This window comes from Triticum aestivum, chromosome 2B (assembly GCF_018294505.1).
Source record: "Triticum aestivum cultivar Chinese Spring chromosome 2B, IWGSC CS RefSeq v2.1, whole genome shotgun sequence".
Lineage (NCBI taxonomy): Eukaryota > Viridiplantae > Streptophyta > Magnoliopsida > Poales > Poaceae > Triticum > Triticum aestivum.
In genome coordinates this window covers 365,683,000-365,708,409 of record NC_057798.1, presented here as the reverse complement: position 1 = coordinate 365,708,409, position 25,410 = coordinate 365,683,000, and the positions used below count along the sequence as shown (strand labels likewise).

At 45.0% G+C, this 25,410-nt stretch overlaps 1 long non-coding RNA gene across 1 annotated transcript; it reads left to right on the top strand.

The window, feature by feature from the left end:
- The first annotated feature begins 436 nt into the window (after positions 1 to 436).
- LOC123041238 (uncharacterized) lies at positions 437 to 2,433 on the top strand. Its single transcript, XR_006418435.1, has 5 exons — positions 437 to 562; positions 672 to 740; positions 836 to 886; positions 1,704 to 1,757; positions 1,845 to 2,433. It is a non-coding gene; the product is annotated as an uncharacterized lncRNA (long non-coding RNA).
- The last annotated feature ends 22,977 nt before the right edge of the window (positions 2,434 to 25,410 follow it).

The following is a 25,410-nucleotide window of genomic DNA, read 5'->3' as shown; positions in this document are numbered from 1 at the left end:
TAAATATATCATATCCTATTTTGTCGGTCCTCATTTTGAGCAGTCAATTATATATTTTAAAATTGATTCTTTTCATTATAAAATGGATTTTCCCGTTTTGCATCTATATTTTATGCACTTTATAAATTTATTTTATCTTGGTCAAAATCCATGTCAGCAGATGCCCCTCGAGGTCTGGGCTTGAGGAAAGAGATTTTTTTTTACTCGAGCCGAGAGCTCGAAACTTGATTATACATATTTCGTGTTTATAGCACTTTTTGTGTGTATATGTGCTCATGCTCCTTTAGAAACGTTGACCTTTAGTCAAGTGCATGCCAGTTATACGTGGTTGTACATCTTTCTTTTATTTGCACACGTTGCTGACCGATTTTGCAGCCATGCAAGCTAGAAGTCAGGCCACGCTTGAGGTTAGCTGGCTAACAAACTCTATCTGGCTAACAAACCCCGTCCATTATCTCCTCCACTATCTTCTCAACCCTCTTTTAAACAACCAGCCTCCTTTTCTTTTCTTAGACCAGATTGAAGACGTCGGAGACAACTGATAGAAGACGTCGGAGACTAGGTATGCTTCAGTCCGGCCGGCCGCAATTCTTTGATAGGCTAGCAAATTATATATGACTTCGCTAGTACCTAAATTGATTCATTGACTGATTAGTCTGCTATCTCATCAGTCCCAGATTGCTTTCAATCCCTCACAAGATGCACCTCCGCGTGGGAAAGTACTGATTCGTCCAGCTTGGGTATGCCCCTTCCGTCCTTTCATTATTAGGCCACGCTTTACCTCCTAATGTCTTGGGTGTCCCTTTAGTTTATAACCCATCTTTTCATCTCGTAGGTGCAGGAAGACAAGGACACCAGGTCATGGCCCGGATCAAATCTTACTTAGGTAATCAACTTTTCCAAATCATCTGATTATATTCGTTCGTTGTTTCATCTCTCTCATTATCTACACGTATCAGGGATATGATGCCCTGAGCGCATACAACTTTTTTTGTCATGGTGTATATAGCTCTGGTCTCTGGATGTGTTTGATCTGTAATTATTCATCCAAATATCATGATCCCACGGTCGGCGTTCCGGGAAGTCTCTATATGGGCTTGGTCCGTCGCTCGACTCGGGGATTTTTTTTTTATGAATTAGTAGATTGCTCACTGCTGCCACTCCGGGAAGCCTATATATGGACTTAGTCTGTCATTCAACCATGAGAAGTTTTCTTTTTTATTGTATATGCATGAGTCAATAAGTTGATCACTGTCAGCGTTCCAGCAAGCCTATACATGGGCTTGGTCCGTCGTTCGACAGTGATTTTTCTTAAATAATATATGCGTGACTTTAATGACTTGATCGCTGTCGGCGTTTTGGCAAGCTTATATATGGGCTTGGTCCGTCGTTCGACAGTGATTTTTTCTTAATGATATATGCGTGACTTTAATGACTTGATCACTGTCGGCGTTCCGGCAAGCTTATATATGGGCTTGGTCCGTCGTTCGACAGTGATTTTTTAATGATATATATGAATCAATGACTTGATCATCGTCGGCGTTCCGGGAGGCCAATATATGGGCTTCGTCCGTGCGTTCGGCGATGAGCTACTGTTCTCATGCGTGAGGACTATTTTTAATCATGTATACCTCTCTTCTCACATCCCATGTATTTTCATTCTGTATATGCCAACTTTTGATATCGTTGATTTTTTTTTGTAGATACTACTTCTCTCATCCTTGTTGTGGGCTGGCTGCTTGGGCACGTCCACCTTGGTAAGTTTTTTTTTGTATTTTCTTTTTGTTTTATCTTTTGATAATGTTTGGTGCATGTACCAATATGCATATTTTCCTTGCATATAGATGGAGCCGGATGAAGTGCATAGGATGTCTCTATTGCAGCTAGCTAAGAAGCAACTTTTTGAACCAGATACTAATCTGCTGTACAATCCTGTGATAAGGGAACAACAGACACCCCAAGGAAATCCTGAATATTCTAGGCGAGGGTGGACATCAGGCCGCTCTTTCATGGCTCAATGCTATTATCCTGCCGCTCCTCATCCTAGAGTCGATACAGCTGTCACCCTGGGGACTCACATGATATCCAAAGGATTAGGTTGGGAATTCCACGAGGTTGAATATTCAGTAGCTCCCCCTGGGTACGTTGAATGGGGAACTAATGTTTTGAAGAATTATTCCATGCATTTGAAAGGTAGTGAAGAGAACACAGACTATATCTATGGAGCCATTTATTGCTCTTTGGGTGAGTACTCTGTATCTCCCCCGCTTCCGAGGGCTTTGTTAGAGCACTGGGATCCCAACACTAACACGTTCTTATTCCCCTGTGGTGAACGCACAATCACTCTTCTTGATATGAACCAAATGGCTGGGCTACCCTTAGATGGTGATCTGTATGATGAATTTATATCCCCTACTCATGAACTGGATCCTTCTTTGTTGTTGTACCCCAACTTTTTGCCACAACTCCTTGACATATGGAACAAACACTCCGAAAGCGGCAATGTAGGCTTTCAGGAATGGTGCGATTACTTCCACAATCGTCTAAACGACACATTCTTTATCAATAGTCTCCAAGACGAGCGCCTCTATACTGCAGCCTATATTGCTATTTGGCTCTGTCGCTTTGTTGTTCCAGGTGGAGGGCCATATATTCATCCCGGGGTATTAGTGATGGCCTCTTGGATCACAATAGGGCGTCGCATATCCTTAGCTCCGCCGGCCCTTTGCTCCTTATACTATTCGCTTTGGCTGATCCACTCATCCCATTGGTCCCTTCTTTTTGAAAAGGGCATGTTAAGTCCACTATCTGATCGATGGATGGGTATATACTTAAGGAAGGCTTTTGGGAATAAATCTAGCACAAAATCACTCCCATTCTATAAACATCCAGCTCCAAAACCAAAAATGTGGAACACTATGTCTAGAACTCCACTTTTCCATGATCATGACTCAGCACACAAACTTCTCAGACAGCACACCCAGATCTCATGGCACCCCTACAGTTTGTCTAAATTAGAAAATGTAGGTTATCTGAGTCGGGTTTTCCAAATTTCCATACGTCGGGGTATGCTTCCATGGAGGCGTGTTGAAGAATTTATAGCAGAACCTTATCATCCTGACAGAGTAGCAAGACAATTTAGGCTTGACCAAGTGGTGCCTTTTCCTCCCTTCACCAGTCTGTATACAAGACATGATATCGGTATTGCATATGCCTTTTGGCTTCATTTATTGCGGGATGAGGAGGATCCACGCCCCATTCCAGATGATTCTCGCGTCGGTGACTCATCTGTGGCGTGGGCAAATTGGCTACATGAATTTCTGAAGCCATTCGCTAATGTATTTGACCAACTTCGCAATGGTAATTTGAATGGGAAGGTCCCTTATAATGAAAGGAGAAAAAATAGGTCCGCACTGCAACGCCATATTAGAGTTCGTCCATTGTCTGATGAGAATTTTAAGGTAGTAAGAAGGGTGGCTGATGATCACCGGGACCAGCATATTGGTGTTACTGAACAGGAGGAAGCACGTGTCAAAGATCACTGGATGCCAATCCTCCATAGCTACTTACAGGATGTTGCTGCTACTCAACCCATGAAATCCAAAGAGGTGAACTAATGATCCGTGTAAAATTTATCTATTTCTTAATTGTACTAACCAGTACTAATAATATTATCCTTTTATATATGTGGCCGCAGCAAAGTGGTGTACCAAAGTCTGTTGTTGCAGCTGGTTCTTCCTCGGCTCATCCAGTGCTAGTGGGTAGTGATGATCCTCCAGAAACTGCCCCGGCCACCAGCGGACAGAAGCGTAGAAATTTATCGCCCCCTCATGCTGACGAGGAAGCGAGGCTCCCCCTCAAGCGCAAACTTGACTTATCCCATGAATGTGATTTTTTTGAACCAATAACATTGGACGGTCCGTCATTAGATGTTGAACTCAATAACTTGGTTAATGATGAAGATTTTGGTCACGTTCTCATGGGAGAAAAGGTCCATGGCCTTGGTGACCTCTTCGATTTATCCGTCGAGGATTATACCATTGGCGAGTGTGGCGCAAGTCGTCCACCTTCCAGCCCGGGTGTGACTGAAGCTGTGCCCCATACCCCTAATGCTCTTGATTTCTTGTCAACTTTTCCTAGTAGTTTATTTACCTATGCATTTATTTAATTGACCGTGTCTATGAAACATCATTATCATCAAATTTTCACGACTCTTCACTTTTTTAGGTTGCGAACAAGAAAGTTACCATTCGCAAGACCCTGTAATGACGGTTGCTTTCAGGGTCAAGTCCTCAAAATTGATTGGTCACACCCCTTGTTAGTGTCGACCACACTTGGTAGGAGACTATCCATGGACATCCGTATTGTGCCAACCTCTATGAATTGTTCTTCACACTGAGGCTTATAGTTCTCCACCTAATAATAACTTAGAAAGCAATTCTGTTCAGCTTTTTCTTTGTATAGGTGTCACGCCCAATATGCGATACTATCCTAAAGAGACTCAAAGGTCCCACCAAGGATAGAACCGCATACTGATACGCTTTTGCAAGGTGGATATCATTACATCAACATTACATAAAAGATAGGGATATATATATAAGGCATACAATGCCACACGAATACAACAATGCATCATACATAAGAGCAACATGCGACTATGGATGGAACACAAACAGAAACTCAAACGACATCCACCCTGCTAGCCCAGGCTGCCGACCTGGAACCTATCCCCTGATCGAAGAAGAAGCAGAAGAAGAACTCCAAAACAGCAAACATCTCTCTCGCGTCATGATCATCGCATAACCTGTACCAGCAACTATTGTTTTAGTAATCTGTGAGCCACGAGGACTCAGCAATCCCATTACCATGGGTATTAAGACTAGCAAAACTTAAAGGGTAAGGAAGGGGTAAAGTGGTGAGGTTGCGCAGCGACTAAGCATGATATGGTGGCTAACATACGCAAATGAGAGCGAGAAGAGAAGCAAATGGAACAGTCATGAAGCTAGCAATGATCAAGAAGTGATCCTGAACTCCTACTTACGTCAAACATAATCCAAAACCGTGTTCACTTCCCGGACTCCGTCAAAAAGAGACCATCATGTCTACACACATGGTTGATGCGTTTTAATTCGTATCTGGTGTCAAGTTATCTACAACCAGACATTAACAAATTCCCATCTGCCACATAACCACGGGCACGGCTCACGAAAGTTTATACCCTGCAGGGGTGTCCCAACTTAGCCCATGATAAGCTCTCGCGATCAACGAAGGATATTCCTTCTCCCCGGAAGACCCGATCAGTCTCGGAATCCCAGTTTACAAGACATTTCGACAATGGTAAAACAAGACCAGCAAGACCGCCCGATGTGTCGACAATCCTGATAGGAGTCGCACGTATCTCGTTCTCAGGACACACCAGATAAGCTAAGCGTACAGGTACCGACGTAACCCAAGTTGCCAAGGGATGGTACCGCACGGTGCTCTAGTTTGGACCAACACTTAGACAAGCATTGGCCCGGGGGGGCTAAAATAAAGATGACCCTCGGGGTGCGCGACTCCCAAGGGAAAAAGGCTAGGTGAGGCAAATGGTAAAACCAAGGTTGGGCCTTGCTGGAGGAGTTTATTCAAAGCAAACTGTCAAGGGGGTCCCATATAACACCTAACCGCGTAAGGGACGCAAAATCCGGGAACATAACACCGGTATGACGGAAACTAGGACAGCAAGAGTGGAACAAAACACCAGGCATAAGGCCGAGCCTTCCACCCTTTACCAAGTATATAGATGCATTAATTAAATAAGAGATATTGTGATATCCCAACATAATCCTGTCCACCATGGAGCAATCTTCAACTTCACCTGCAACTAACAACGCTATAAGAGGGGCTGAGCAAGGCGGTAACATAGCCAAACAACGGTTTGATGGGAAGGGTGAAAAGGTTAGAGGCTGACATGGCAAATTGGGCGGCTCGAAGAGCAAGTGATAGGTAGCGCAGCAAAGCGATAGAACGAAGCAACTAGCATAACAATGATAGTAGTGAGATCCAAGGTGACGGTCATCTTGCCTGAAATCCCGCAAGGAAGAAGAACGAGTCCATGAAGAAGATGTAGCCACGAAGACGAACCAAGCGTAGATGAACGAATCCTCACGATCACAACGAAACGGGAACTATCAAAGAGAAGCACATAACATGGTAAACACACCACACATAGACAAGACATGATGCACAACCAAGCATGATGCATGACAAATCTAGATGAGGCTACTCATGGCAAGAGATGATGCAAACAAGAACAACACATCAAGGCAAGTTTAAATGAGGCCGGAAACAATATATAACAATTCCGGTAAGTCCTCATATGCAAGTTTAGAAATTAGTCCAGAACTGAATAAACCTTATGTTCAAATGGTTAAACAGAAAGTTAAGATGCACTAAGATGATCTACATGAAATTCTAGTCAAGTTACATATAAAGTTCATTTAAATCGGAGCTACGGTCTAGAAGATATGAGCAAAACAAGTTAAACATGGCATTGATGCAAAATGCATACAAACATCAATAAAACACTCTCAAAACATGGATGCAACATGATAATATGAAACTTCATGCAAAATCAAGCAAGTTTCATATAGAGCACACTCAAAACGGAGCAACGGTTCAACACATACACTCTATACAAGTTACAACAACAATCTGCCCAAAACAGCAACTAGGCATCAAGCAAGCATCAAAACAATATGCTACAACACCTCAACATAATAACAAAAGGCATGGACATGAAGTGCAGGTAAAGCATGACAAAACATGAACACTGAGCTATCTCCAGAAAACAGTAGAACATGCTCAAAAGGTCATTGCAAGATTGCAAATAATAACAGTTTCAGACTTAGCAGAAATAACATCAGGTTGCAATGTTTAGAGCTATCAAACAACATGTTACAAGAACTTAACAAGGAAAACAAAGGCATGGCATGCTAGTACTATAGAAAAAGAACATAACTCTCTTACTGAACTAATTCTAAAGATCAACAGAAAAGATGGAATCATCCATACAAACATGGCAAATGATATGACAGATTCATACATGGCAGGAACAACAATAAGTAGGCATGTTAGTGAGCTTGTACCACTCACCACAGAGCAATATATGGCATGGAAATGTGACCAACAGTAATAAGACATGTTTGTGAAGCTAAGCATGGCAAGACCAAGTTCATAAGGTGCATGGACCACTAGCAAAGCACATGGCAAAACTGAACTTAATGTTAACAGGCTGACAGCAACATTATTTAGCAATTTGAGAGTAAGCTTACAACATGCTACATTAGGCTATAAATGCAACCAAGGGCATGAATGGATAGGGCATGACATGTATAACAAAACATCCTTAGTGAACATCTCCAGATTATGCATAGAATGACTTCTAGCAGCAGGTTTACATAGCATCATGAAATAGCAGATTCAGACTAGCAAAACAGTAACAACAAGTAACCTACTTCACGAGCTCGATGCACTCACTACAAGACACACAAAAATACATGGATTGCATCCCTGTAAAGATGGCATGATGTAGCACAAAACATGTGTATAGCTCATGCTCATAGGATGCACACACAAAATGCAATGAAAAAGACAAAACAGCAAGTTCTGTAAACAGACATCAGTTAACATCATATAGCACTCTTGCAATGATGATTAGGGCATCAAGATGAAATCAAATGAACATGACACAATGGAACGTAATGAAGAGCACATTCAGGTGAACACCTTTATCTATTGCACGCACAAAACGGAGCTACAAACATGGAGTTATGGCATGATGAACGGGGCATAAAAATGTAAATATCTTCGGGACTTAGCAGAATTTCACCACCTCGAGCGGAAAAGTCAATGGCGATGCGGTTCACGAGGATGGCCGGCTCGCCGGAGAAGGATGCCGGAGAAGGCAGGGGCGGCGCCGGCAAGGCAGATCCAGGGCGGATCCGGCCGGATCTCGCCGGATCCGGGTGCGGACTCCGAGGGGCGGCGCCGGGCGGCGAGCGGCGTTGGGGCGCGGCCTCGAGGTCGCCGGCGATGATGGCGAGGCGGCGGAGCGGCGAAGGATGAAGGGAGCTGTCGTGGTCGGCGACGGGGAAGGTCGGGGCGACGACGACGCGACGGAGGGGCGCTCGGGTGGCGGGGCGGCGACCAGTGGCGGGGGCCCTCGGGCGGCGCCGGCGAGGAAGAACGGCGGCGGGGCGGCAACCGGCGGCGGGGCTGAACATGCGGCAGCGGGGTCGGGCGCGAGCGCGGGGCGGCACGCGCGGGCCTGGGCGGGCCGTGCCTGGGCTCGCGGGCCGGCGGCGGAGGGAGCTGCGCGGAGGCTGACGTGGCCGCACGCGGTTGGGCGCGGAGGTGGAGACGCTGAGGTGGCGGCGCGGGATTGGCCGGGCGAGGTGGCCGGCAGACATGTCCGGCGCGGACGGATTTGTCCGGCGGCGCGAGGTGGAAGGAGGCTAGGGTTTCATCCGCAAATTTGGATGGGGAGGGCATATTTATAGGTAGAGGGAGCTAGGAGACTCCAATTGAGGAGCGGTTTTCGCCCACACGATCGTGATCGAACGACCGAGAGCATGGAGGGGGTTTGGATGGGTTATTGGGCCATTTTGGATGGGTGTTGGGCTGCACACAAAAGAGGGCTTTACGGTTCCCTGGTTAACCGTTGGAGTATCAAACGGACTCCAAATGACACGAAACTTGACAGGCGGTCTACCGGTGGTGTACCCAGGCCGCTTGGCAAACCTCGGTCCATTTCGAGAATGCTTAACACCCGCTCACGAAAAGAGACAAGAAGGGGACGCCGGATGACATAGGAGTGCCGGATTGCAAAATGGACAACGGGGGAAATGCTCGGATGCATGAGACGAACACGTATGCAAAATGAGATGCACATGATGACATGATAAAATGCAACACACAAGCAAAAGACATGGCGACAACGACAAATAACTAGAAGACACCTGGCGCATCGAATCCGGGCATTAGAACTCTCCTCCACTAACAAGAGATCTCGTCCCGAGATCTTAGGTCCGAGACGGAAGGGAAAATGGATGAGTGAAACAAAAACTCAAGAGAAGAAGCAAATAATCGAGAGCACTCGAGAAGAAGAGAGGAACAACGAGAATGACGAAAATCGAAAGCTCACAGAATCAGATAGACTATGAAACCACTCCGGTTAGAACGGGATAAGAAACAAATAAGAGTGAAAGGATTTAGGAAGCACTCCGTCTGAAACATGGAGGAATAGAAAACGAGCTTGAGAGGATGGAATGATACTTGATGAAGACATGACACAAAACCTCCGGAAAAAATTGAAAGAGTTGAATGAAAAGAACGGAGAAGAAAATGACAACTTGTGCCACGAATGAAATTGAAAGCATCTTTCGAAGGAACGTTTAAACGGAGTTGTTGAGAAAATCAACAACGAAAGAATAAGCTTGCTGTAGTCTTAAGGATAACATCTCAAAATTATGAGGTGATAACCGACCCCAAGCGGAAAAGATTAAATGGTTGAAAAGAATGAAGAAATGCAAAACTCCATTTCAGACGAATATGGAGAATTAAATGCACTTCGATATGCAAGAACAAAAGATACTAGAGCTCCTTGAACAAGGATCTTGATGAACACTTGAGGAGTGAATTAACTCATGAAGAACCACCGTGAATAATTCCGGAACCAAAAGGAAGACGAGATAAAATTGAAGGATGAAAGGGATAATATTAAAGCCTTGCGATGACTTGGATGGAGGTTCCGACGAGATAAGCGAGATTAGCTTGGAACTCCGGAAAAGAAAAGATGAAAACACTTGAAACTAGAATTTATTCATCAAGAACAAACTCCGAAGGAAGGGATTACTCACTTTGAGGAAATAAGAATAAGATTTATTGTATGTTTATCCTTCCACCAATTAAATTGATGCGAAGCAATGGATTTGCATACTACTTATTCACATTGGGAAAAGATTAAGGGGAGATATTGCGCCAAATTTGGGAAGGTCTTCATGAGCCACCGGTAGGATTGGAAAGAACGAATGAATTGATATGATGAGAACGGAAAAGGGATCTTCAATGAACCACCGTGAAAATGTAAACAAACGAAGAGAAGAGAACGAATCGCCAGAAAGAATTAGAAAATGAACGAAGATACTTGAGTAAATCAAGCTGCACGAGAACGAAGAGATCGCGAACTGATTAAAGCTTGAACGAAGCACCGGAAGAATATGAAGACGAACGAAAAGGCATGAATATAGAATAATTGGAGAACGAAGCTAAAAACTTGAACGAAGAAATATTCTAAAATGGCGGCCTCCGGATAAACGAAACGGGAAAACAGCTCCTAAAAAATCCGGATGGGTAAGAAAAGAATCTCTGACAAAGGAATAATTCGAGAGGATAACATGAAGCTAGAACCACGAATCTTCGAGAGAACGGATAAGATTTAGAGGAAAAACTCTTCTTCGGTCTTCAAATGACAATGAGAAACACCACCAAAATTGTTAAGGCACTCCGGGGGAACGAAAAGCGAAGAGGTTGAGGCAACAATGAAAATGATTTGAAATTGATCTTGGAAAAGATCTGACTGATGAAATCCATTCTTACGTCACACTTGAAAAGAATTGAGAATAACTCCGTGGGAATCAGAAGAGTCAGGTAAGATCTTGGGAAAAGACCTGTGGGTTAGGGCCCACTAAAAGAAAACACCATTGGAAAGGATTGTTGAAGAGATAGATGATGCGCCGGAACAATTGAAATATTTGAATGAGGTGACAACCTCGAATTAATTGGAACACAGATGAATCTCCTGAGATGTCTTGAACACTCCGGAAGGATAAACTGGCGAGAGGCAAACGAGCAGGGAAAACACTTGAGCCGAGGAAAAGAATATAATCAGTACCGAAAAAAACTTGAATTGAATCCACCAGAAAAGAAAAAGAGATGAAGAATGTCAAACAAAACGAGAATTCACTGGTAGAAATGATTGAGGGAAGCCTGAAGAGGCTCCTTACGAATGAAAATTGATGCTTGAAAGAGACTCACACTCCGGGAAGAAGAGGGTGGGAGGGCGGGAAAAAACAAAGGCAACTTGGAAGGGGGAACCGAGGAATATCTTGAATAGAAAACACCGGTTGAAATCATTGAGGAAAGAAAGCAAAGACTTCGCACGAGTAGGATGGATACTCGATTGGACTCCGACTCCGAGATGAAAAGGGGTGGGCGGGTGGGAAAAAGAAAACAACTGAGGATAGAGAAACAACTTCGTTGAGAGCAAACTTAGGATTGAACTTGCAAAGATGAAGAGGCTCGAGTAAACTTGACGAGAAATGCACCGGACAAAAGAGCTGAGAACCAACGATTGGAAAACCAACTGCGTGATCCTAAAGAAAAATTTGAAGGGGAAGAGGAGTAGTTCAAAACACCTACGTCAAAATTCCTTACCAGAGCGACGAAGGGCTGAGGAGTAAAAAGAATTCCTACTCTCCGATATAACTAGACTCCCAAAAACAGTTTCCTTCTAGACTCAACAATGACCAAACTACACGATCAATCAAGGGGCTCCTAAGGTCGGTCGAGGCTCTGATACCAACTTGTCACGCCCAATATGCGATACTATCGTAAAGAGACTCAAAGGTCCTACCAAGGATAGAACCACATATTGATACGCTTTTGCAAGGTGGATATCATTACATCAACATTACATAAAAGATAGGGATATATACATAAGGCATACAATGCCACACGAATACAACAATGTATCATACATAAGAGCAACATCCGACTATGGATGGAACACAAACAAAAACTCAAACGACATCCACCCGGCTAGCCCAGGCTGCCGACCTGGAACCTATCCCCTGATCGAAGAAGAAGCATAAGAAGAACTCCAAAACAAGCAAACATCGCTCTCGCGTCATGATCATCGCATAACCTGTACCTGCAACTGTTGTTGTAGTAATCTGCGAGCCACGAGGACTCAGCAATCCCATTACCATGGGTATCAAGACTAGCAAAGCTTAACGGGTAAGGAAGGGGTAAAGTGGTGAGGTTGTAGCAGTGACTAAGCATGATATGGTAGCTAACATACGCAAATGAGAGCGAGAAGAGAAGCAAATGGAACGGTCGTCAAGCTAGCAATGATCAAGAAGTGATCCTGAACTCCTACTTACGTCAAACATAACCCAAAACCGTGTTCACTTCCCGGACTCCGCCGAAAAGAGACCATCGCGGCTACACACACGGTTGATGCGTTTTAATTTGTATCTGGTGTCAAGTTATCTACAACCGGACATTAACAAATTTCCATCTGCCACATAACCGCGGGCACGACTCTCGAAAGTTTATACCCTGCAGGGGTGTCCCAACTTAGCCCATGATAAGCTCTCGCGATCAACGAACAATATTCCTTCTCCCAGGAAGACCCGATCAGTCTCGAAATCCCGGTTTACAAGACATTTCAACAATGGTAAAATAAGAGCAGCAAGACCGCCCGATGTGTCGACAATGCCGATAGGAGTCGCACGTATCTCGTTCTCAGGACACACTGGATAAGCTAAGCGTACAGGTACCGACGTAACCCAAGTTGCCAAGGGATGGTCCCGCACGGTGCTCTAGTTTGGACCAACACTTAGGCAAGCATTGGCCCGGGGGGGCTAAAATAAAGATGACCCTCGGGATGCGTGACTCCCAAGGGAAAAAGGCTAGGCGAGGCAAATGGTGAAACCAAGGTTGGGCCTTGCTGGAGGAGTTTTATTCAAAGCGAACTGTCAAGGGGGTCCAATAAATCACCCAACCGCGTAAGGGACGCAAAATCCGGGAACATAACACCGATATGACGGAAACTAGGGCGTCAAGAGTGGAACAAAACACCAGGCATAAGGCCGAGCCTTCCACCCTTTACCAAGTATATAAATGCATTAACTAAATAAGAGATATTGTGATATCCCAACATAATCCTGTCCACCATGGAGCAATCTTCAACTTCACCTGCAACTAAGAACACTATAAGAGGGGCTGAGCAAGGCGGTAACATAGCCAAACAACGGTTTGATGGGAAGGGTGAAAAGGTTAGAGGCTGACATGGCAAATAGGGAGGCTCGAAGAGCAAGTGATAGGTAGCGCAGCAAAGCGATAGAACGAAGCAACTAGCATAGCAATGATAGTAGTGACATCCAAGGTGACGGCCATCTTGCCTGAAATCCCACAAGGAAGAAGAACAAGTCCATGAAGAAGATGAAGCCACGAAGACGAACCAAGCGTAGACAAACGAATCCTCACGATCGCAACGAAACGAGAACTATCAAAGAGAAGCACACAACATGGTAAACATACCACACATAGACAAGACATGATGCACAACCACGCATGATGCATGACAAAGCTAGATGAGGCTACTCATGGCAATAGATGATGCAAACAACAACAACACATCTAGGCAAGTTTAAATGAGGCCGGAAACAACATATAACAATTCCGGTAAGTCCTCATATGCAAGTTTAGAAATTGGTCCAGAACTGAATAAACCTTATGTTCAAATTGTTAAACAGCAAGTTAAGATGCACTAAGATGATCCAAACGAAATTCTAGTCAAGTTACATATAAAGTTCATTTAAATCGGAGCTACGGTCTAGAAGATATGAGCAAAACAAGTTAAACATGGCATTGATGCAAAATGCATACAAACATCAAGAAAACACTCTCAAAACATGGATGCAACATGATAATATGAAACTTCATGCAAAATCAAGCAAGCTTCATATAGAGCACACTCAAAACGGAGCAACGGTTCAACACATACACTCTATACAAGTTACAACAACAATCTGCCCAAAACAGCAACTAGGTATCAAGCAAGCATCAAAACAATATGCTACAACACCTCAACATAATAACAAAAGGCATGGGCATGAAGTACATGTAAAGCATGACAAAACATGAACACTGAGCTATCTCCAGAAAACACTAGAACATGCTCAAAAGGTCATGACAAGATTGCAAATAATATCAGTTTCAGACTTAGCAGAAGTAACATCAGGTTGCAATGTTTAGAGCTATCAAACAACATGTTACAAGAACTTAACAAGGCAAACAAAGGCATGGAATGCTAGTACTAAATACAAAGAACAAAACTCCCTTACTGAACTAATTCTAAAGATCAACAGAAAAGATGAAATCATCCATGCAAACATGGCAAATGATATAACAGATTCATACATGGCAGGAACAACAATAAGTAGGCATGTTGATGAGCTTGTACCACTCACCACAGAGCAATACATTGCATGGAAAGGTGACCAACAGTAAGAAGACATGTTTTGGAAGCTAAGAATGGCAAGACCAAGTTCATAGGGTGCGTGGATCACTAGCAAAGCACATGGCAAAACTGAACTTAATGTTAACAGGCTGACATCAACATTATTTAGCAATTTGAGAGAAATTTTACAACAAGCTACAACAGGCTATAAATGCAACCAGTGGCATGAATGGATAGGGCATGACATGTATAACAAAACATCCTTAGTGAACATCTCCAGATTATGCATAGAATGACTTCTAGCAGCAGGTTTACATAGCATCATGAAATAGCAGATTCAGACTAGCAAAATAGTAACAGTAAGTACCCTACTTCACGAGCTCGATGCACTCACTACAAGACACACAAAAATACATGGATTGCACCCATGTAAAGATGGCATGATGTAGCAGAAAACATATTTAGAGCTCATGCTCATACGATGCACACACAAAATGCAATGAAAAAGACAAAACAGCAAGCTCTGTAAACAGACAACAGTTAACATCATATAACACTCTTGCAACGATTATTAGGGCATCAATATGAACTCAAATGAACATGACACAATGGAACGAAATGAAGAGCAAATTCAGATGAACACTTTGATATATTACAAGCACAAAACAGAGCTACAGACATGGAGTTATGGCATGATGAACATGGCATAAAAATGTAAATATCTTTGGGACTTGGCAGAATTTCACCACCTCGAGGGGAAAAGTCAACGGCGGCGCGATTCACGAGGATGGCCGGCTCGCCGGAGAAGGACGCTGGAGAAGGCAGGGGCGACGCCGGAGAAGGCAGGGGCGGCGCCGGCGAGGCAGATCCGGGGCGGATCCGACCGGTTCTCGCCGGATCCGGGTGCGGACTCCGAGGGGCGGCGCCGGGCGGCGAGCGGCGTTGGGGCGCGGCCTCGAGGTCGCCGGTGATGATGTCGAGGCGGCGGAGCGGCGAAGGACGGAGGGAGCTGCAGTGGCCGGCGGCGCTCGAGGCTGAGGGAGAGGGTCAGTCGGCCGCAGAGAAGGCCGGGGCGACGGCGGCGCGACGGAGGGGCGCTCGGGCGGCGACCGGCGGTGGGGGCCCTCGGGCGACGCCGGCGAGGAAGAATGGCGGCGGGGCTGAACGTGCGGCGGCGGGGTCGGGCGCGAGCGCGGGGCGGCGCGCGCGGGCCTGGGCGGGCCGTGCCTGGGCTCGCAGGCCGGCGACGGAGGGAGCTGCGCGGAGGCTGACGTGGCCGCACGCAGTTGGGCACGGAGGCGGCGATGCTGATGTGGTGGCGCGGGATTGGCCAGGCGACGTGGCCGGCGAAGATATCCGACGCGGACGGATTTGTCCGGCGGCGCGAGGTGGAAGGAGGCTAGGGTTTCATCCGCAAATTTGGACGGGGAGGGCATATTTATAGGTAGAGGGAGCTAGGAGACTCCAATTGAGGAGCGGTTTTCGCCCAGACGATCGTGATCGAACAACCGAGAGCATGGAGGGGGTTTGGATGGGTTATTGGGCCATTTTGGAAGGGTGTTGGTCTGTACACAAAAGAGGGCTTTACGGTTCCCCGGTTAACCGTTGGAGTATCAAACGGACTCCAAATGACACGAACTTGACAGGCGGTCTACCGGTGGTGTACCAAGGCCGCTTAGCAAACCTCGATCCATTCCGAGAATGTTTAACACCCGCTCACGAAAAGAGACAAGAAGGGGACGCCGGATGACATAGGAGTGCCGGATTGCAAAACGGACAACGGGGAAATTGCTCGGATGCATGAGACGAACACGTATGCAAAATGAGATGCACACGATGACATGATAAAATGCAACACGCAAGCAAAAGACATGGCGACGACGGCGAATAACTAGAAGACACCTGGCGCATCGAATCTGGGCGTTACAATAGGCCAATTTGGGGAAACATGCGATATTTTTTGTGTTACAAATTATCCAAGAAGGACATCTTGCATATTTTTCTGAGTCTTGATCAAACATGGTTGTAACTTTATTGTACCAAGGACACAATTAGTTCCGATGAAATTTGAACAACTGTCGAAAGAATATAGCTTTGTTACATGTCGAATCTTGGTACACAACAACTATATGAGCTATATGTTAACATTTGATTGGAGAAGTAGTCAAATCACCATATGGAGGGTATGGTTTGACATACCTTGGTCAGTTGGCATGCTATGTCTCCATATATTGAGCCTTATCTTGTTGGGAAATCACATATTTTATTATCTCAAGAGTGACACAAGAAGATACATACTTTTCTTTGGTTGAAGATGCATTATTTATTTCCAAGGCTTGCAGATTCTTCCTTCTTTTAATGGAAGAAAACACTTAATTGAGAGAACTGCTCCTCAACAGAAGTCGCTCCTCAACCCGCGGAATTTGTTCTACATGAGAATTGGCATAACCATATGTACCTGAAAGCCATTGGGTTTGATATTTGGTTGCACTACTATGCACTCTTACCATTTGTATGTCACATGAAAGATCATGGTATGAGCTCATCAACTACTTTTTCGTTGAGAAATTCGGAAGCATGCGCATTGACACACACACACACACATTATATGATTTTGATGGGTTTGCCCCCAACATTTTATGATTTGGAAAGGTTGGATTTATTGCTAACCTGTTGGGAGCAAACATTTTTTTGCACTAGATATTGAGCGTGCATTTTTCCCTATGTGCCATTGGATATATGCTTCACATGTAGCATTCTTGGATGATGGGGGATTAATAGGCCCTACTATATCTATTCCCCACATTTCAAATGGCCATGCAATATTTGTGGGATGCAACGACTCATGGGGTTGATGTATGAAATTACCATGTACCTGGCACTCGTGACACCTTTTTGCAAATTTTATGGCGTCGTCAAACATGGTAGGCCAATAGTAACCAAGATGTCGCAATTGATATTATAACTTAGGGCCAGATTGATGCGCCCCACACACCCTAGTGTGCACTTCATTTAAGGCTTCCAAAATTTCATTCCTTGCCAGACAGGGGAGGAGGATGCCATCGAAGGAAAAATGGCAGACATGTACATCTTTTTTTCTTTGATAAAGACTAAACAACCTTTCATTACATATTTCACCTAGGAACAAACCTTTTAACGAGTTCTAAGATAACCGGTTATGTCGGAATGTCGCCTATAAACCTCGAAGCTCGCATAGGCATCCAAGCATGCATACTTGATCTGGTCATGGTCCAGGTTGGACTTCTCCCACTGACTGACAGTGATGCTTTTGTCCTTGTTAAGACTTATGTTTGCAACCATCTTTGCTAGCTTCTCCAATGAAGCCAAATTGCCTGCTTTTTGGTTAGGAACCTTGATACCCAGTCCCTGCACATCAACAGGTTTTCTGATACCCAAGTTATAGAACTTGAGTTTTTCTATGTCATTGCCAATGGCAGCACCCGCAAATTCGATTGTGTCATTCTCAAGGAAGTTGCGCAGAAGTGGAGGGATAAAACTTCTGGCATGAGCCTAGTATAGCTGGTAAATTAGGCAATGCTTACCCACACAAAGCTGCAAGACAGCAGCACGTTGTGGCTCTTGATTAGAGAGAGCAACTTGTTGCTCAAGTGGAAGCTTCTTGTGCTCTTTGCTGTGGACATATCTAGTGTATTCACAGTCAAGGCCGACAAGACGACACTTGGAATGATTAAGATACTTTTTCCAGATGAACCGGATGAAGGCGACAACTGTTGAAGGGTTGCTGGTCACCATAGTATGGATTCTTGTACCGCCCTTGCTAATATGAAAAAGGCGATCTGAATGATTGTTGTCCACACTCTTGGGGAATCTGACACGGACTTTGCCGACCTTAATATTGTGAAGGTTGACATGGAGAACATTTCTTCGCTGAGGTTGAGGGCACATGGACTCAAACGGAGTCAGAGAGGAATCATATGCAATGGGCGTTGATGACAACAAGGGATTTGACAATGTAGATGTTGGCTTCACATGACATGTTTCATAGCCATGGGGATTGGGGTGCTTTTTCTTGCATTCGAGGGAAAACTTGAGAACCGTCTCAAAGCATTCTCCAATTGATCTATCGGCCAACGGAAGAATAGGCTCTGAAGCATGAACTTGAACTTTATTCTGAACCTTTGACATCCTTCCATGCAGAAACGATGAGGAGGGAAATATAATCATGGTATTGCCCCCATTCATAGGTTGCCGATAGTGGAGTTTGTCCATTGTCTTCCCTTTTCCTTCTTTGTCTACCCTCGTACTTCCCCCAAACTTGAGTGGGGAGAAGACTTCCATTCCGTGGTCATGTTCAGTTGGTGATGCGATCATATTATCCAGATGCTGATTTGCTGAAGCCGCACATAGACCAACTGGCACATCAAGCCAAACGTCTCCAATGCGGAGCATGACCGACTGCGGCACTTGACCATCCATACCTTCGAACAAAGAAAACTTTATAACAATTTTCTTTGAGCATATTTACGGTACACAATGTTTATATACTTCATGTACTTTAGAAATTCATATGTTGCAATCCTATGTTGGAATTTGAAGATGAGGGGAGAAATAGGTCCCACCAGGCGTCCCAAAATCTGATGACAGGAAAAATGGCGGGCGTGAAACAAGCGTCCACGTCATTGATACAGAGTGAAATTTAAATGCATAAAATAAAAATAGAATCAAACATTATAGGTACTTTATTTCCAGAACTCTTACATTTACATAAAAATTCTGTTAATTACATCTCCAAAGAGAAAACACCTGATTAAGAATTCCAACATTTCTATTACATAGGATTACATCACATGCCTATTACAATATGCTACAATAAAATAAAATGAAAGCAATCCTCCTCGCAATGGACGCTGAACTCCGGCCTTGGGGAACTTGATGTTTATCCACATAGGTTTTCTTCAATGACATTATGTTTGATATGATGTCATATGTTTCTTTACCATGCATGGAACATACTTTGTTCGTGCTCGACCCCATTTATGTTATGGTGTAAATGAAGGTTGATTTTGGTGAGGCTTAATCTGGCCCCATATTTGGATTTATATATTTTCAATATTTGTAACTCACGTCATGGAATTCATATAGGAGAACCCATGCTTAGAGCATTTTATATGTCCCGCAATCACGACATGTCTATGTGAAGAAAAATATGCATACTTGATTTGAACCACATGGCCAAACCTGAGGACATATCTACATGAAACATGTGAATCCCCGATTTCACGTAGATCTAGATTCCTCAAAACGAACCCAAAAGGGCCGAACCTAAGGGCATGATTTTATGGGTTTATATTCCTTGATTCGAACCACAAGGCCGAACCTAAGGACAATGTTTTATGAATGATATTCCTTGATCCGAACCACAAGGCCGAAACTAAGGGTATAATTTTATGTGTTTTATGTTCCTTGATCCGAACCAAAAGAATGGCCGAAACTAAGGGTATAATTTTATGAGTTTTATGTTCCTTGATCCGAACCAAAAGAATGGCCGAAACAAAGGACATGATTTCATGATATGCATTTTCCTTGATCCGAACCAAAATGGCCGAAACTAAGGACATGATTTCATGATATGTATTTTCCTTGATCCAAACCAAAATGGCCGAAACTAAGGATATGATTTCACGACATGTATTTTCCTTGATCCGAACCAAAATGGCCGAAACCAAGGATATGATTTCATGATATGTATTTTCCTTGATCCGAACCAAAATGGCCGAACTAAGGTTATGATTTCATGATATATATTTTCCTTGATCCGAACCAAAATGGCCGAAACTAAGGATATGATTTCACGGCATGTATTTTCCTTGATCCGGACCAAAATGGCCGAAACCAAGGATATGATTTCATGATATGTATTTTCCTTGATCCGAACCAAAATGGCCGAAACTAAGGATATGATTTCATGATATGTATTTTCCTTGATCCGAACCAAGATGGCCGAAACTAAGGACTTGATTTCATGGCATGTATTTTCCTTGATCCGAACCAAAATGGCCGAAACCAAGGATATGATTTCATGAAGTGAGGGAGAAAGAATCCTTGATTCGAACCAAAATGGCCAAAACTAAGGACGAGAATTCATAGATGAGGAGAAAGGATTCTTTGATTCGAACCAAACGGCCGAAACTAAGGGTATGAGGGTAGTATCATATCTCACCTTCTTCCTTCTTGGAACCAACCAAGCTTCCTCCCCTTGCTTCATTTTCTCACGGTGTTTTTTTTTGTGTTGTATGATGTGTAGTAGAATATTGCTACTAAAGAGAGGAGCGAAGGAGACCAGAGAACCAGGGAGTAAAATGAGTCCAACCCCAAATCAATGAGCAGGGGGTATTTATAGGAGAAGAAGGAGGAGTGGAGCGTTGAGGCTCGATGCCTACGTGCTCACGTCCACACATCGTGGGAACGCGGGATGATGGGAGCGTGGGTTGCTTCTTCTTTTTATTTGTTTAATCGCTAATTGACAGGCAACGTCGCTACTTATGTGAGTGATTGGCCGATGGATGGGCTACACATGCATGCACACGTACGTAGATATTTTCAAAGTGGGCTTAGACTATTTTAAATCATTGTGTGGGTCTTGTAGCACTATTCGCATGCATGCACAGCAGCCTTATGAGAAGCATGTCCATGCTTACGTGACCCTATTTCTTTTTTTTGGACTAAGCACGATTAGCTATTAAATAGCTCATTAAGGCCTGGAGTCAGGGTGTGCACGTCAATTTTTTTTTGCATGCAACTCAAGGTCTAGCGTCATATGGATTATCAGATGATTATTTAATCAGATGAATATTTGACCAAGTATATTACGCGTATATTTCATCAGTGCAATTTTTTTTGTATCGTTTTAATATTTTAGTTTGTCGATGGAGCAGAACCGAACATTTCCATATAGCCAACATTTGCCGATCTTAGCGTTCCTCATGGCAATTTTATGTTTGTATTTTCGCCGTTAGTGGCGGCGGCATGTGTGCGAGCCATGTGTTCTTTATATTTTTTCCTCATGACAAAATTTGACGATTTTCATCGTATTTCCCAATCGTCGGTTTAATATGTGCGTTACCGACATTCGTAAATATATCATATCCTATTTTGTCAGTCCTCATTTTGAGCGGTCAATTATATATTTTAAAATTGATTCTTTTCATTATAAAATGGATTTTCTTGTTTTGCATCTATATTTTATGCACTTTATAAATTTATTTTATCTTGGTCAAAATCCATGTCAACATGTTGTCCTACGGACTAAACCCTCCGGTTTATATAGACACCGGAGGGGGCTAGGGTTACACAGAGTCGGTTACAGAGAAGGAGATCTACATATCCGAATTGCCAAGCTTGCCTTCCACGCAAAGGAGAGTCCCATCCGGACACGGGTCGAAGTCTTCAATCTTGTATCTTCATAGTCCAACAGTCCGGCCAAAGTATATAGTCGGGCTGTCCGAGGACCCCTTAATCCAGGACTCCCTGAGTAGCCCGTGAATAAGGCTTCAATGACGATGAGTCCGACGCGCAGATTGTCTTCGGCATTGCAAGGCGGGTTCCTCCTCCGAATACTCCATAGAAGATTTTGAACATAAGAACCGTGTCCGGCTCTGCAAAACAAATTCCACATACCACCGTAGAGAGCATGATATTACACAAATCTAATTTGCTGATAACTTTTTATAGCGTGACATCACGCCACGACCCAGTCATTATTCGAACCGTTTTTCTCCACCAGCCCCTACATGCGCCGCCAGGCGGTTTTATTGGCACGTCTTGTCGAAGCAGAGATCGTGTTCTCCTTATCACGGGATTCTCATCAATACAGGTGTGGGTAACCCAACCACGCTTGTTTAATATGACTCCTAGATTTTAGGCAAGTCCCAAACGGCCACATGGGGGACGCTTCGTCCTCTTTATAAGGGGGCCAAGGCCTGTCCTTTTCTTCCCACGCTCGATCCTTCCCCCTCCCGCACCTCGAGTTCCAACACCCAAGGCTCAAGCTAAGCACTTCGGACCTTCAACCATGTACGAATCCAACCTTCAAGGTCGGTGGATGGCCTCCTCTGTCACAGAGGAGGACATCAAGAAGCTTAGGGAGGCCAGGTATCTCACCATCGAAATCCCGCACAGGCTGCCTGCTCAAGGGCAGGTCATCCCCACTCCGAACCCAACGAGAGTGTCGTATTTATTTCCCACTTCCTCCGAGGGCTAGGTTTTAGTCTTGATCCCTTCGTGAGAGGGCTCATGTTCTATTACGGGCTAGATTTCCACGATCTAGCTCTGGATTCCATCCTTCATATCTCGTCGTTTATCGTCGTGTGTGAAGCCTTCCTCCATATCACCCCCACTTCGGCCTATGGCTCAAGACCTTTAATGTGAGGCCGAAGGTGATTGACGGGCGTCACACGGAGTGCGGAGGCGCTATAATAAGCAAAAGTGCCGACGCCCCATGGCCAAAGGGTTCCTTCACAAAAACTTCTGACTTATGGCAACGGGAGTGGTTTTACATCACAGCTCCCCGAGGTACAAAGTGGGCGGCCGCTCCAGCGTTCCGCTCGGGCCCTCCGTTGCAGCTGGCATCATGGGTCAACAAGGGGCTGGACTGGGGGGCAGTTAATGACGTGCTGACACTTCAAAGCCACATCCGAGACCTTCTTAAGAAGGATGTCAGTCTTGTCAAGATAATGCAAGTAATGCTGGTTCATCGGGTCCTGCCCTACCAACGTTGACCTCTCCGTATGTGGGAGTTCAACCCGGAAGGACCGCGAACCATTCAACAATTCTTTAGCATGACGCTGAAAGAGATGTATGGGTCGTTCTTCGGATCACGAATAAAGTGTTCGGACACCATCGAGGACGTGGGTCTCAACTGCAACCGTACGGATACCCAAGTAAGTAATTCCGCTACCGAACACACCGTCCTTTATGTTTGTTATAACATCATTCTGAAAATTGCTCTCTGCCAGGACTGGATAAGGAAGGCGGAGAGGATTAGGTGTTCGGCCCCTCTCCCCAAAGGCTCACCGGATCCTTTACTGATCAGGATGCTTGAGCGCGCACCATATCAGGTGCCATCAGGAGAGGATGAGGGGAGGAATAGAGAAGCCACCGGTGGGCCTCATACTTTACACGTCCAAATCGGGGGAGTAAGTGCCTCCGCGAAGGAGGATACTCGGGGAGGTGAATCCAAAATCTCCTCTCCTCACGGTAAGAAAAGGGCCGCCTCTGAAGACTTGGAAACGGAAATTTCCAAACGAGGGAAGAAACCCTCGCCGGGGGGCCCTGCCCCAGAGGGCGTTCTTACCGCACAGTGCCCGCAAGGGGGCCGACCCTCAACCGAGCTGTAAGTGAAAAAAGGTACTTTGGTAAATATATCCTGTTTTGTCTATGAGAATAATGACCGAGACATATTTGTTGCAGTCCGGCTCATAGCCCTTCTCCACAAAGTTCTCTTCGGGGGATCTTCTTCCGGAGATGATGGAGAGCGAAACGCCTCCTCCTACCTCCCCACCACATGGGACGGACGACCCTGAGGTGTCGCCACGGAGGATTTCTCCTGATCCGCCAAGGCCAGAAGTTGACACTTCGACTGCCCAAAGTCCGGCATATTCGGCTCCCAAGGAGAGCTTCAGAAAGAGTCCGGGATTGTCTGGCACACAGTCGGACACACTGATGGGTCTTCTGGAGCGAGCGGCCATCTCAGAGACACATCATGCCTTAATGGTACGGTGGTTGAGAGGATTTCATCCGCCAAAAGCGGTTTGAATGAAGCTTTTACGAGTCTCCTGAGAGGCTTTGAGGTACGCAAAAAATAATATATGTATTTTTGACGGTACCGCACATGCTAGGTGTGCTCTATTCAACTTGTCAGCAAATGTTTAAGAGGTGATGCTAGTATCTGTAATATGCTGTGACTGCAGATGGAGCTGCTGCCGTAGAGACCCTTCGGGCGGAGCTTGCCCGAGCCAAGGAACAAGCTCGAATAAGTGATGCAACCGCCCTAAAGGCGGTCGAAGAGTTAAGAGTTGAACAGGCTGCTTATCGCCAGAGCGAGGCAAGGATAGCCAAGATGGCTGTTGAGCTGAAAGATGCCACCGACTGCTATGAGCTCCTTGAAAAGGATAGCCAAGGGAAAGCGGCTGACCTGAAGAAGGCCCTGGAGGCAGCCAAGGAAACCTGCTCTGAAATGAGAGGGATAAGGGAGGAGCTTCGTGAAGCCGGAGATATCACGGCTGGGAGGCCCTATTTGTTGCGGATGAAGTTCGGAGATCCAAAGTATGCCCCTCAGGATCAGTTGTGGAGCACTGCGGACGCGTATGCGGACCTGGCAAAGAGTGCCGCCGATGCAACCGAGTTTTACAAAGATCGGAAAGACCATAAGGCAGAAGGGTTATTCTGGTCGCAGTTCAGTGCCCTGATACATCCGCTGCCGTTGAATGAAAGGATGGCCACATGGTCCGAGCTCCACAGGTTGTCCAGGCTTGCTATGAGGTCTGTCGTGGATCATCTTTGGCCACGGGGACCAAGGCCGGACAGTTATTTTGGATTAGTGCAACAATTCCTTGGTGATGTGTCGCATATTGATGCTGTGAAGAGGTCGGCACGCATAGAGGGTGCGCGGATGGCTCTTGCCCGTGTTAAAACATACTGGGCAGGAATGGAAACCACCACTATTGCAACCAGGGGTCCAGCGGGAGGCCAGGACCCAGCCGAGCACTATTTTGAAGAAGTCCTAGAAGGCGCCCGTTTAATAGAGGATCAGTGCTCGAAGAGTGCCATGTTCGAGTGACATGTATCTCAATTGTAAAAACAATGCTATTTTGATTATAGAGGCTGTGTTTATACTTTTGCCTGAAAGTATTATAGTGCCTCCTATGCGGCCGTTTATGTATGTTTGTATATAACCTGAAAGTTTGCAGTCGTCGGCTTCAGCCCCCACACATATAATGCGGGGGTGTTCGGAAAAGCGCGTAATCACACTTGATCCAACGTCTTGGTCCATTAAGGAGGTGATAGCGCGGCGAACCAGACAATCATACTATATAGCTCTAACACTTTCACTTAGCCATAGGAGTTTGACGGTGGGGCTACTA